This window comes from Polypterus senegalus, chromosome 4, assembly GCF_016835505.1.
Source record: "Polypterus senegalus isolate Bchr_013 chromosome 4, ASM1683550v1, whole genome shotgun sequence".
In the NCBI taxonomy this organism is placed as follows: domain Eukaryota; kingdom Metazoa; phylum Chordata; class Cladistia; order Polypteriformes; family Polypteridae; genus Polypterus; species Polypterus senegalus.
The window spans coordinates 172,628,534-172,640,887 of record NC_053157.1 but is presented as its reverse complement, the minus strand read 5'-3'; positions in this window follow the sequence as shown (position 1 = coordinate 172,640,887).

The following is a 12,354-nucleotide window of genomic DNA, read 5'->3' as shown; positions in this document are numbered from 1 at the left end:
GTAGTCGGGCAGGCGGCACCCCTAATTATATTGTGTATGTAAAGAGTTTCACTGTAAAATGTAATAAGCTTCATATTTGTGTGTTTGGAGACCCAGGTGTCGTACTGAATTTGTATTGTAGAAAAATAAACTACTGTCCATTATGCCTAAATGTGTCTTTTTCGTGTCTGATCGCTATATGGCACTTCCAACTTGGGACAATTAGCTATAAACAGTTTCAGCCAACCAGCGCCTTCTAAACATGCAGAACGACAGTGTGAACCTTAATTGTTAGGCGCAGCATCTTCGCTTTCAGTCAGTCATTGTCCTGTTAGACTATTTACTGTTAAGTGCTGCTTGAGCTACCGTTTATAGTACAACAGGTGGCCTACGTAGTTCTTAAATCGATATTGAAATGCACACACAAGTCTCCTAAATTATTTATTGAAATGCCTACATTTACAGTGTCCGTTTTAGGAAGTCGTAGTTTTTACTTGTTCCCGTTATTAGGAATTATAATTTCTCAGTGTCACACATAATTCGTTACTACTCGCGAGTCCCGTATCATTGAGATTCTGTTTTATATTCTGTATAAGGAAACTTTTTAAAAGTAGCGTTGATTAAACTGACTATAGCAGACTTGTCATCTTCTTAAAATGATTTTATCGATTTGATATTGACAATTAATCATTAGGTCAAACATCAAGGAGGATTTGAGTTAGCATGGACTGCTGCTTCTTTTTTCGTGACATCGTCAGTAGAGAGTCGCGTCCGCTTAACAATGCATTCTGTCCTAAGTGACAGCGCACACACTTTTTTATATTTCCTAAAGGCCAATGTGTCTCAATTTTCTCATTAATATATTTTGACAGTGTCTTTTAGTGAGAATGATTATAAACATATTACCTGTGTTCATTTCCCATGTAGATCTGTAACGTTTGGTGAGTATAAATAAAAAGTAACAACACATATAATAGTTATGTTGCATTGTTTATGATTAACAAAATTCATCGTTTATCTGAAATGTTCTACGTATACAGTCGATTTATTCCACTTCTGAAGGTGTACATTGTCGGTATTACTTTATTACATGTTATTACTTTAACATGGCATTTTATAACTTCACTTTAACTTAATCCTGATACTCTGTATGTTCAATTCTTCATAATAACTATTCACAGTGGCTCCAAAATCCATACTGACCCCTACTCTCTCTACCTGTTTTTTTCCGGTGGCCTGCGCCACCACCACCTACTCAAAGCATCATGATGCACCAACATTGATGGACTGAAAGCCAGAAGTCTACGTGACCATCATCATCAGGTCCTTCCATGAAAACCCTAAATACAAAGAGGACTGTTTGACTTATGTTAGGTAGATTGCCCAGAGGGGACTGGGCGGTCTCGTGGTCTGGAACCCCTACAGATTTTATTTTTTTCTCCAGCCTTTGGAGTTTTTTTTTTTTCTGTCCACCCTGGCCATCGGACCTTACTTATTCTATGTTAATTAATGTTGACTTATGTTTATTTTTATTGTGTCTTCTATTTTTCTATTCATTTTGTAAAGCACTTTGAGCTACATTTTTGTATGAATATGTGCTATATAAATAAATGTTGATTGATTGATTGATATTCTCCATTGCATTTGCTCCAGAGTGTAACGTGTGCCAGTGTAACCGAGGGATGGCAGACGAGCTCACGTAATGGGTGACAAGGCACATTCTCATCCTGATGTCCAGGCTCTTGTCATAAATATTCCCATCTTGTGCTTTTCTCGTTCCTGCAAGTTTACTATTATTATTGGACATGTAGAGGAAATGTGTTTTATTTTATGTCTATGAAAGGAAGGACGGTAAAGCCTTGAATGAAACTGAGTGTTGATGCTTTGGGTAACAAGACAGGTTAAGGAGCAGAGAACATTGAATGTGACATTGACTGCGGGGGATTGTGTAACTGGAAGATGGTTTAAGAATACAGAAACGGCAAAAACTTAGTCTTTCAGTAATTCTATTTACATCAATTATTTACTCTGTTGTGCTGCACTTCGGAAGATTACTTATTTACCCCCCCAGCGCAGCCTTTGATAAGATGAATTCACAACTAAAGGAATGTTCATGACAAAGTCAGGTGCTTTTTTGAAAGTTTGGCTCCAGATGTGCTTATCCAGCTGCTCCTTCTTCTCAGTACTTGAGTGATCTTTACGTTCACCTTTGGATGAATTTGCAAAGTTTCTTTACAACTTTTTTGTCTCATTAACGCAGAAATCCCGAGGCTTTCCTAAAATTGCAGAAGACACTGTTGATGGCGCTGATTCTGTTTTAAAGACAGTTGTGATTAGTTATGCAGAACACGCTTTTACTCACATTGCTTTTTGGAAATCAATAATACAAATCAGCAACAGATCTGGGAATCACTGAATAGTAAAAACGTTTAATGAGGAATGTCTTGTGCATATACTGGTGTAATGACCACGTCGGCTTTAGTGAAGCATTTCTTAGCCTCTGTGATATGATCGACATGGGGTAGAATAGATTCTGGATTGTTACAATACGTGCTACCTTACGCAAAAATATGCTCATCGATTTGTTACAGATTCTTGGTGGACACAATTCCACACCGAGGAAAAGGTGCCCCATGTAAATCGTTCATAATGTCTCCAAAATATATTTGTTAACTTTCAAACAAGTACTACTTAACTGTTTTATACAAAATCCTTATTTCAACATATGCGAGCCCCAACTAGGATTTGAACTCGGGTTAGCGTATTTTATCAATATAGCACAGACAACCGCTTTTACGCTTTGAGCCAAAGCACTTCAGCAGACTAGTTACTGACCAAATCGACTGCTGACTGCGCGGATATCAATGACGTCATTACGCTAGCGTGCTCAAAATCACGCGTGACGGCGCATTTGAAGCAAGCCTCGAAGCGGTGCTTCGATCTCCAGTGCTTCGATAGCTCGACACAGTGTCGAAACCTGAGTATCGAGCGGCCCATCACTAGTGTGAGTCCCTGTCTTGCACCCCAAAACACAAAGCTGAGTCTCAGTACTTTAGCGACAACAGCTTTATTCAGCTTGAAACAGGAACAGCACTGTTATTTATTGTAGCGGGATCTGCCACTAACTATACACTGACATAGCAGTCAGGCAGGGTCATGGTCAAGTAATACTGTGCTCTGCGCATTTATAATGTTCCTGTATTACCCATCAACGGCAGGCGCTTATAGCATGTCTGCGATCTTTTCGGATTCGCTTTTACGGTGAACTGCTACAGCGCTTGGAGCCTGTGGTTGCTTCGGGACACTCTTCCGCCTGTCGTCCCATTAGGTGGAATACCAAAACAGTTTAGAAACTCACTCACACCAGCCATGATTCTTTTCAAAGGTAAAGTGCAGGTTAATTTGTTTTATGTATTTTTACTTTATATTTTTTATTAATCATTTTTATATGAATAGCTGCGGTGGGCTGGCGCCCTGCCCAGGGTTTGTTTCCTCTGCCTTGCGCCCTGTGTTGGCTGGGATTGGCTCTGGCAGACCCCCATGACCCTGTAGTTAGGATATAGCGGGCTGGATAATGGATGGATGGATGGATGGCATTTTTATATGAACAGTTTTGGGCTGTGGAACAAATCATCTGAATTTCAAATTATTTCTCACTAGCCAAAATACCAGGCTTCGCGTAGGAGAAGTAGTGTGTTAAAGAAGCAATGAAAAGAAAAGGAAACATTTTGAAAATAACGTAACATGATTGTCAATGTAATTGTTTTGTCACTGTTGTGAGTGATGAGTGTTGCTGTCATATATATATATATATATATATATATATATATATATATATATATATATATATATACACACATACATACATACACACACATATATACACACAAATACATATATATATATATATACATACACACACACATATATAAACATATATATACATATACATACATATCTACATATATACACACACAGCTATTTCGTATCAGTGCAATACGCTGCTTGTTAAAACGGATAACTCCCGCTCTTACGTGCAAGTCTGCGTGGATATTATGAACTATCAGTATTTGTTCAAGTTCTATTTAAATTTTAAATAGAAGGAATTTTTATTTAGTCGACAGAAATATCTTTGGTAGGAATGGTAAAAACAGACAGGAATATTATTCCTGAATAAATCAACTCAAACCTTAAACAACTTATAATATTTTGCTCTCCATAAAATATATATCCTGTCTAAATTATACAAGTTAGAAATAAAGTAAACGTTAAAAGAACAAACATTCAAATTTCTTTACTCTTATGTAATTTTATATAAAAAAATAAACTTAGATTTTAAATATCCCAAAAGATTTTGCTCTCCATAAAATATATCCTGTCAAAATTATACAAATTCAAATATGAACATGCTGCATAACAAAACCTGGAAATATAAATAAAATGTGTTCCTTTCAGCAATAACAAATCAAATCATTCAGTTGTCTTTGCTCATATGTCATTTTAGAGCTGGACGCCTGGCATCTTTTTTGGCCACAGGTTCGTTTCTGTTTGGTGTGAGGTTCTGTGTTGTGGAGATTCTCAGGATGGATTGCAGGTGCTCATCAGTGAGGCGACTCCTGTGTGCTGTTTTGTTAGTCTTTATCACTGAGAAGAGCTTCTCACACAGATATGTGCTACCAAACATGCACAAGGTTCGAGCCGCATGTAGACGGACTTTTTTTGTTCTTCAAAGTCACCAAAGCACCGTGCAAACTCAGTGCGCTCAGTTTATCAGCAAAGTGCGTATTTGGGAACACCGTAGTGACGACTTGGTTTAACATTACTTGGTAACAGGGAAAGTGGGGCAAGTGGTTGTGTCTCCCATAAAAGCAGCCTCAATTGAAATCACTTTGTGATTGTGCACGGGTAAAGACGTCCGCTGAAGTGTCAGATTCTTATTTAATTCTTCTGCTTTCTGTATCTTCTGCATTGCATTCAGGTCTTTCAGGTTACCCTGATGTTTTGTTTTATAGTGCCGTCTTAGATTAAATTCTGTAATTACAGCCACAATAGCTCCACAAATGAGACACACGGGTTCAGTAAACATATACTCAGCCTCCCATCGGTTTTTAAAGGCTCTATTTTCAGAATCAACTTTTCTCTTCAGCATCGTGTGAGCTAGCGTTGCATTATGGGATCTGTAGTTTATTGTGTTACCAGCGCTTCATATACCCGGCTTTAATAACAATAATACAGTATATAAAATGATCTCGGGGCGGATATAATTACCGCCGGGCGGATGTGGCCCTGGCCCTTGAGTTTGACACATATGGACTAAATAGAACTTGAAAAGATATATTTTTTCAAATGTGATCGCGCAATTCAGATAGAGTTGACGCGCACTACAGCCTGCATGCCTCAATGAGTCATCCTCCCTCGCCCTTACTTTTTTACCGTTCATCTAATGAATACACTGAGTATGGCTTTACCAAAACAATCATTGATGGCGAATAAAGTATCCATTATTCGAGTATGTAGATCGGGTTATATATATATATACATATATATATACCCGCATATCGCAGCGGAGAAGTAGTGTGTTAAAAAAGCTAGAAAAAGAAAAGGGAACATTTTAAAAATAACGTAACATGACTGTCAATATACAGTATTTGTGTTGTGAGTGTTACTGAGTGTTGCGTTCATCAAGGATTTGATTATCATTATTTCTTTCAATCAGGTTCGTATTTGTAGGATGTGTTGTGTTCAAGTTACATTCCGTGTTTGTCAATCGTTGTAAAGATGACAGGTTTCTTTCATCGATTCGTTTCTTACTGCATCAATAAACAGCTCGTCTTCTTCTTTATCTGAGACCTGACACACTGCATGCATGGGTTTTTTTACACTGTCTTCCTTTAGCGGGACATTGACTTTTTCCAACGTGTGCTTTGTTTCCGCAGTAGTTGGATTTATGAATATGCTTGTATGTATGAGACGCTTCATATTTTTTGCTGCCTTTTCAATTGTGTAATTCGGTTTTGTTCAGCTCTTTGGAACTGTTGCTTTTTATCTGTGCACTGCGTCCAGTTCCGTGAGCCACTCGGTGTACATGCATCGAAGGTTCCCAGCTGTGCTGGTGCCATCTCGTGCTATGTCCATGGCTGTATTTAATGTTACCTTAGTCCTGGCACTTAAAACTTTCTCTCGCAGTTTCGCTGAGTTTGTGTCAAACACCACCCTGACCATCTCATCTTCCTCTCCATAAGCACAGTCCTTCACCCGTGAATATTTACCCGTGGCAGTTTGCTATTGGATTGCCGCTGACGGACGGCCTTATACGGGCAGGCACTAAATTACAAACGCCAGCGGCAGCCTGTCTATGAACTTAATTTAAAGTGTAGGTTTACATCGTGCTTTGTTTCCGAAGTAGCAGAACTCATGAATATGGTTGTATATGTCACTCGCTCGCTTCTTATTGTTTCGCTGCCTTCTCAATTATATAATGCATGTTTTCTTGAGCGCTTTTTTGAGGTCTTCCTGGTTTTCTATGTACTGCGTGATTACGTGGGAGGCGTGATGATGTCACACGAAACTCCGCACGGCGTTGAAGCTCATCTCCATTACAGTAAATGGAAAAACTGCTTCCAGTTATGACCATTACGCGTAGAATTTCGATATAAAACCTGCCCAACTTTTGTAAGGAAGCTGTAAGGAATGAACCTGCCAAATTTCAGCCTTCCACCCACACGGGAAGTTGGAGAATTAGTGATGAGTCAGTGAGTCAGTGAGTCAGTGAGTGAGTGAGTGAGTGAGTGAGTGAGTGAGTGAGTGAGGGCTTTGCCTTTTATTAGTATAGATGAAGAAATTCTCTTTGATATACAAATGCTTTGGAATGTGAGCACATTTCCGGAACAAATTATGCTCACAAACTGAGGTTCCACTGTAATTACAATCCTTTATAGTTATTTTCTGTCTTGATTCTTACAAAATATTAAGTTCTTTTGCTGGTGCTTACAAATATTAAGTTAAGAAACACTGATTACGTTTATGGATTTATGTTACCGTGCTTCATCATGTTTTAAATTCTCCTAGTAATAATTCTCATATTATGATAACATCTTATGAACTTTCTTTTTGGATAGTTTAAAATGTGCTTATTGCCATTATTTTTTATCAGTGGAGTCCATAACGCACTACAAGTACCACATTGCTTTTTCTGTGACTCAAATATCCTCAGTAGAATGTTGTTTATAGTTTGAAAAAATAAAAATCAGTAGCTTTGTAAACCCAACAGAACCCAACTAAAAAGCCAAACCTGAATAAGAGATAACTGAAAACCTCTGAACAGTACCACAAAAATGAGTTTATTTATGATTAACGCAATTTTTTTAAGGAATTAAAGGAGCAACAAAACAGGGAAGACGTGAAAAAATGTACACAAGCGCCAACATGTGACATCATAACAGCCATCCTATTTAAAACTAAACTCCACATGAAGAACTTGATTGATGTTTATTTATAAGGGCTAAAAATTCAAAAAGAGAGAGAATTTTCTGAAGCTTCATATCAGTAAATGAATTACAAGAAATTTGCCAAGTACCATCTACTAAGCCTGAGAGTTTCACACTCCCTAACATACACAGCAGTGATTGAAAACTGCCAGTTAGCCTCAAATATTGTAGCAGCGATGACAAGATGCATCGGGTTGGGGGTGAGTCAACAAACATTATGAGCTGGCATTCCAACATTCAAGTGAGTAGTTTCATTACCAGCCGCACTGGAGTAAGCCTGCCACAGCTGCACAAATTCCAAGTAATGCTGCAACAGTTACCTAAAAGGGTGATGTAAAGAACATGAACCTATTGCGTCAACATCGGCAAGCATTGCCCAGCACTACATACATATTTTGGGGATGTGAAAGGAATACCATAATACCTATAGAAAAATCCATAGTGGCATAGACAGAATCTTTAATGTTTGTAAATTTATGAACATATACTGTGTGTGCATAAGAGACGGCCCTGCAAAAACCTTATGTGAGACTCACAGATGCTGTGCTGAATCCATATCTGTTCATAACCACCTATGTAGGTTGATGAATTCCAGTCAATAAAAGGTGGCCAACATGTTTTTGTTATTACTTGATTAGCATAAATGTACACTTATCAATGCAGATTTTATTACTTTCTAAGGATGTAATGATTAATATGCATATAAAATCAGCAATAAATGTCTCAGTGGAAGAAAGAAAAAAAGTTTCTGATGCTGGAATACAGTTTCTTAGCTGAAATGGGAAAAGAATAAACATTTTATTTTCTAGCATCAGTAACATAATAAGTAAGTCAGAAGCTCAAAGGCGGTGCGAGACACTGTTAAGTGTCATCTATCATATTAACTGTTCAAGAACTTGAACATGATTGGTCCATTTTGAAACTGAATGAAAGAAAAAATGCTTAACTACAAACAAAAAAGCTCCACAGCCACTGGATGAGGCCAAGGTTGCCCTGAACTCTCTGTTATAGAGAAGTACATTATTTTCATTACTGGAGGCACCTTGTTATGAGATATTATTCTTGATAGAGATCATGACATGCCCCTGACACGGTAGCAGTGAACCTCAGATTCAGAATGTAATCCTGTTTTTCAGTGGTGAAATTTTACAGTCTTTGAGCTGTCTGTATAGGTTAGATTTGTATGCCTATATTACCTTTATATATGATGCCCTAAGCATAATAACAGACTCAAGTAACCAAACACAATTGAAACAAAATGTTTTTATTATGTGGACTAACAGAAGTGTTAACTGATAGAAGTGTATGAATTCATTTATTACTAAGACACATGTAATGGGCTAGAAATCAGTGTTTTAAAGAAAAACACATTTCTGTTTGTTGCTCAGAAAAAAAACCCCATGTAAATAGTAAATGTAAAAGCCAGTAGATGAAGGGAAAATAGGCACTCTTTGTTTGAGACCGGGATGATAAGTGAAAAGACAAATTTCTGGAATAATTCTGTTACAGGTTATTTGTTGATGGCTGACTACAGGATATAGATATTTACATGTTTTACAAAAGAATCACCTGCTTTAAGGATCAAAGTGCTTTGATTAGAATCTCATCAACATATCAACACTGTGATAACAGAACTGTCTGTTTCCTTAGAAAGTATATCTATTTACTTTGTTTTAAAATGAATGTGTTCTGGGGATATTGGTCTCTAGTGTATATGTATGTCTGGACAGTTAGCAACATTCCTATTGTTTAACCAAAGAAAATGTGTGTAGTACTAGGGTGTTGTACCATGTTAGCAATTGTGGATGTAGTGAGAAGTCATGCAAAATGACAACTTTAATTGGCTAACTGAACAGATTACAAGCTTTCGAGGCCCCTTCTTCAGGCAAGATGTAATACAAAGACTGGAATTCCCTGTGTTTATATAGACACTAGGATAGATACAACAGTGGAAAAACTTTAAGTGAGACATTTTTAGATGTAAAAAATGAATAGACCTCTCCAGGCTAAGGTTCATTTCATGCAATAGAGAAGAACGATTTCAAGATCTTTTGATAACTATCTAACAAAGTCTTTTGAAGCTTCTGATGGGTTTTTCATTACAATGTGGATCTGTAGTCAGGTTGTCTGTGTCAGTCCGAGAGATGCAAACAATCCTCATATCTGGCCATAAACATAAAACCATAAAAGGAAACGTGTGTACACTATTGTTAAAGCAAAGGAAATCCATATGTACAATTTGTCATGTTGATCTAGGTAGTGACTTAAGCACTTATATGCCTCTGGGCAAATCAGAATAAAATTAAGCATGGTCAGTGATTCCTAACTTCTGCCTACTTCTTTTTGTATCTTGGCACCTTACTGCTGTGGCTACACCGTATAACTTTGATGGTTTGTACCTGGCCAGATTCCCCTAGGCCTAAGGCTTGTGTGCTAGATACTGCATCTTCCTCCCATTTGACGAACACCCTTCACTCAATCTAGAATCATTTTCTGTTAATGAAATGTAATATTTTATAACTAGCCAACCCGCGGTGTAGCATACGCCACATATAATTATTTATTGATGAGTGAACACTTCCAGAAAGACACAGTTGTCCAAATGTGGAGGTTTTGAGGATACAACTGTCAGTGAATGAAAAGATGGAACTCGGGAGAGAGCAACATGCAATTGACTGTGAGTGAAAACAGGTTTTGGCAGATACAGGCATATCTTTTTGAAAGTTTGTCCTTGTGCCTTATTAATAGTCATTGCAAACACCAAACTAACAGGAAATTGTCCATCCATCCATTGTCCAACCCGCTGAATCCGAACACAGGGTCACGGGGGTCTGCTGAAGCCAATCCCAGCCAACACAGGGCACAAGGCAGGAACCAATCCTGGGCATGGTGCCAACCCACCACAGGACACACACACCCACACACCAAGCACACACTAGGGCCAATTTAGAATCACCAATTCACCTAACCCGCAAGTCTTTGGGAGGAAACCCACACAGACACGGGGAGAACATGCAAACTCCACACAGGGAGGACCCGGGAAGTGAACCCGGGTCTCCTAACTGCAAGGCAGCAGCGCTACCACTGCACCACCATGCTGCCCAACAGGAAATTGTCTGCGTGTAAAAGGCAAATTAGAATCTGATGGGATCAGGGAAATCCAGGGAATAAGGACAGTTTATGAGGTAGCAGATGTGATAGTCGTACACTCCAGTACATTGCGGTTGATGCTGGTAACAGAACGTCTAGTGCCATTACAGAGACCTTTTGCTGGCATGAGGTTCCTGAGAAGCATGATGACTGAACCAATTTTAATTTTAAGTTTATGTGGAGGCATGCCAGTGGGAGTAAGACTATTAAGAAATTCTTCGGGGAATGCAAGTTGATCTGCAGGATCGTCTGTGACGATGGAGTCAACGCTGATGAAAGTTACTTCATCGTTAGGGATAAGTTTCAGCCTTGTTCATTAAGGTGTAGTGAGCCTTCGTTGGTAACGCTTAATATAGCTCAGATACTGAGTTGTTCCAGAGTGACAGTTGAGAAGTCGATGTCACCATATAATTGCCTCGAGAGCGATGTTGGAAGCCTGCGGAGGGTGACAGTTAGCGGGCGGGGCCTTGTCGTGCGTTCCCCATGACGTGGGAGGAGGGTTAGAGTGGATGTTCATGGCTCTTTTGTGCGTAACCCATGGGCGGGGCTCTGTTAAAGTTGGCGAGCGGGGCTCTGTGAGTTGGCGGTCGTGGCTCTCTGTTTTGCGTTTGGTGAAAATTCAACGTGGCTCAGAGGTGCATGTGGACTTTTGCACAGACAAAAGACTGAGGTTGTGTTTGGTGAGGTGTTACGTGCTTCGAGAGCGACGCCGGACGTGGGAGGACGGTTACAGTTGGTGTGCATGGCTCTGTCATGCGTATCCCATGGTCTTAGAGTTGGCGGGCGGGGCTCTGTGGGTTGACGGGCATGGCTCTCTGTCTTGCTTGTGCTCACTGTCTTGCGTGCCCTTAATGAATTATATTTACAGATGTTTTAAAATTATGCTTTCAAAGGAATCTGTGTAGTATTGTGAATACAACAGGGCACAATATAAATTGAAATTGTTATCATTGTCTGCAATATTTTCCAATGTTAAGAGACATTGCCTGAGAAAACTTGATGCCATTGCCTGAGAAAACTTGATGCAACAAGATGAACAGTGCAAGTCAAGAATTGATGGAATGCCATCTCTCCCAGGGCAATCTTAGTCTTAGTCCCTTTGTAATGCTTTCTACAATAGTAGGGAATAATGTAAATAGTAAGGTTGAAAATTTTAATATTAAGGTGAGAGCCGCTGCTGACATAGTCACACCTAAAAATATAGTTAAAAAATCTTCTAGTACTGCTATACCGTGGAAGACCCAAAGAGTGTCTGATCTTAAGAGAACATGCCGGAGAGCTGAGTGTAAATGGAGAAAAACTAAACTGACTGTCCATTATGAAATACTAGCAAAATACCAGCTTACATGGCGGAGAAGTAGTGTGTTAAAGAAGCAATGAAAAAGAAAAGGAAACATTTTGAAAATAACGTAACATGATTGTCAATGTAATTGTTTTGTCACTGTTGTGAGTGATGAGTGTTGTTGTCATATATATATATTTACACACACACATAAACATATATATATATACATATCTATACATATACACATATATACATACATATATATATCTACATATATACACATACATATACATACACACATACATACATACACACACATATATACACACAAATACATATATATATATACATACACACACACATATATAAACATATATATACATATACATACATATCTACATATATACACACACAGCTATTTCAGATCAGTGCAACACGCTGCTTGTTAAAACG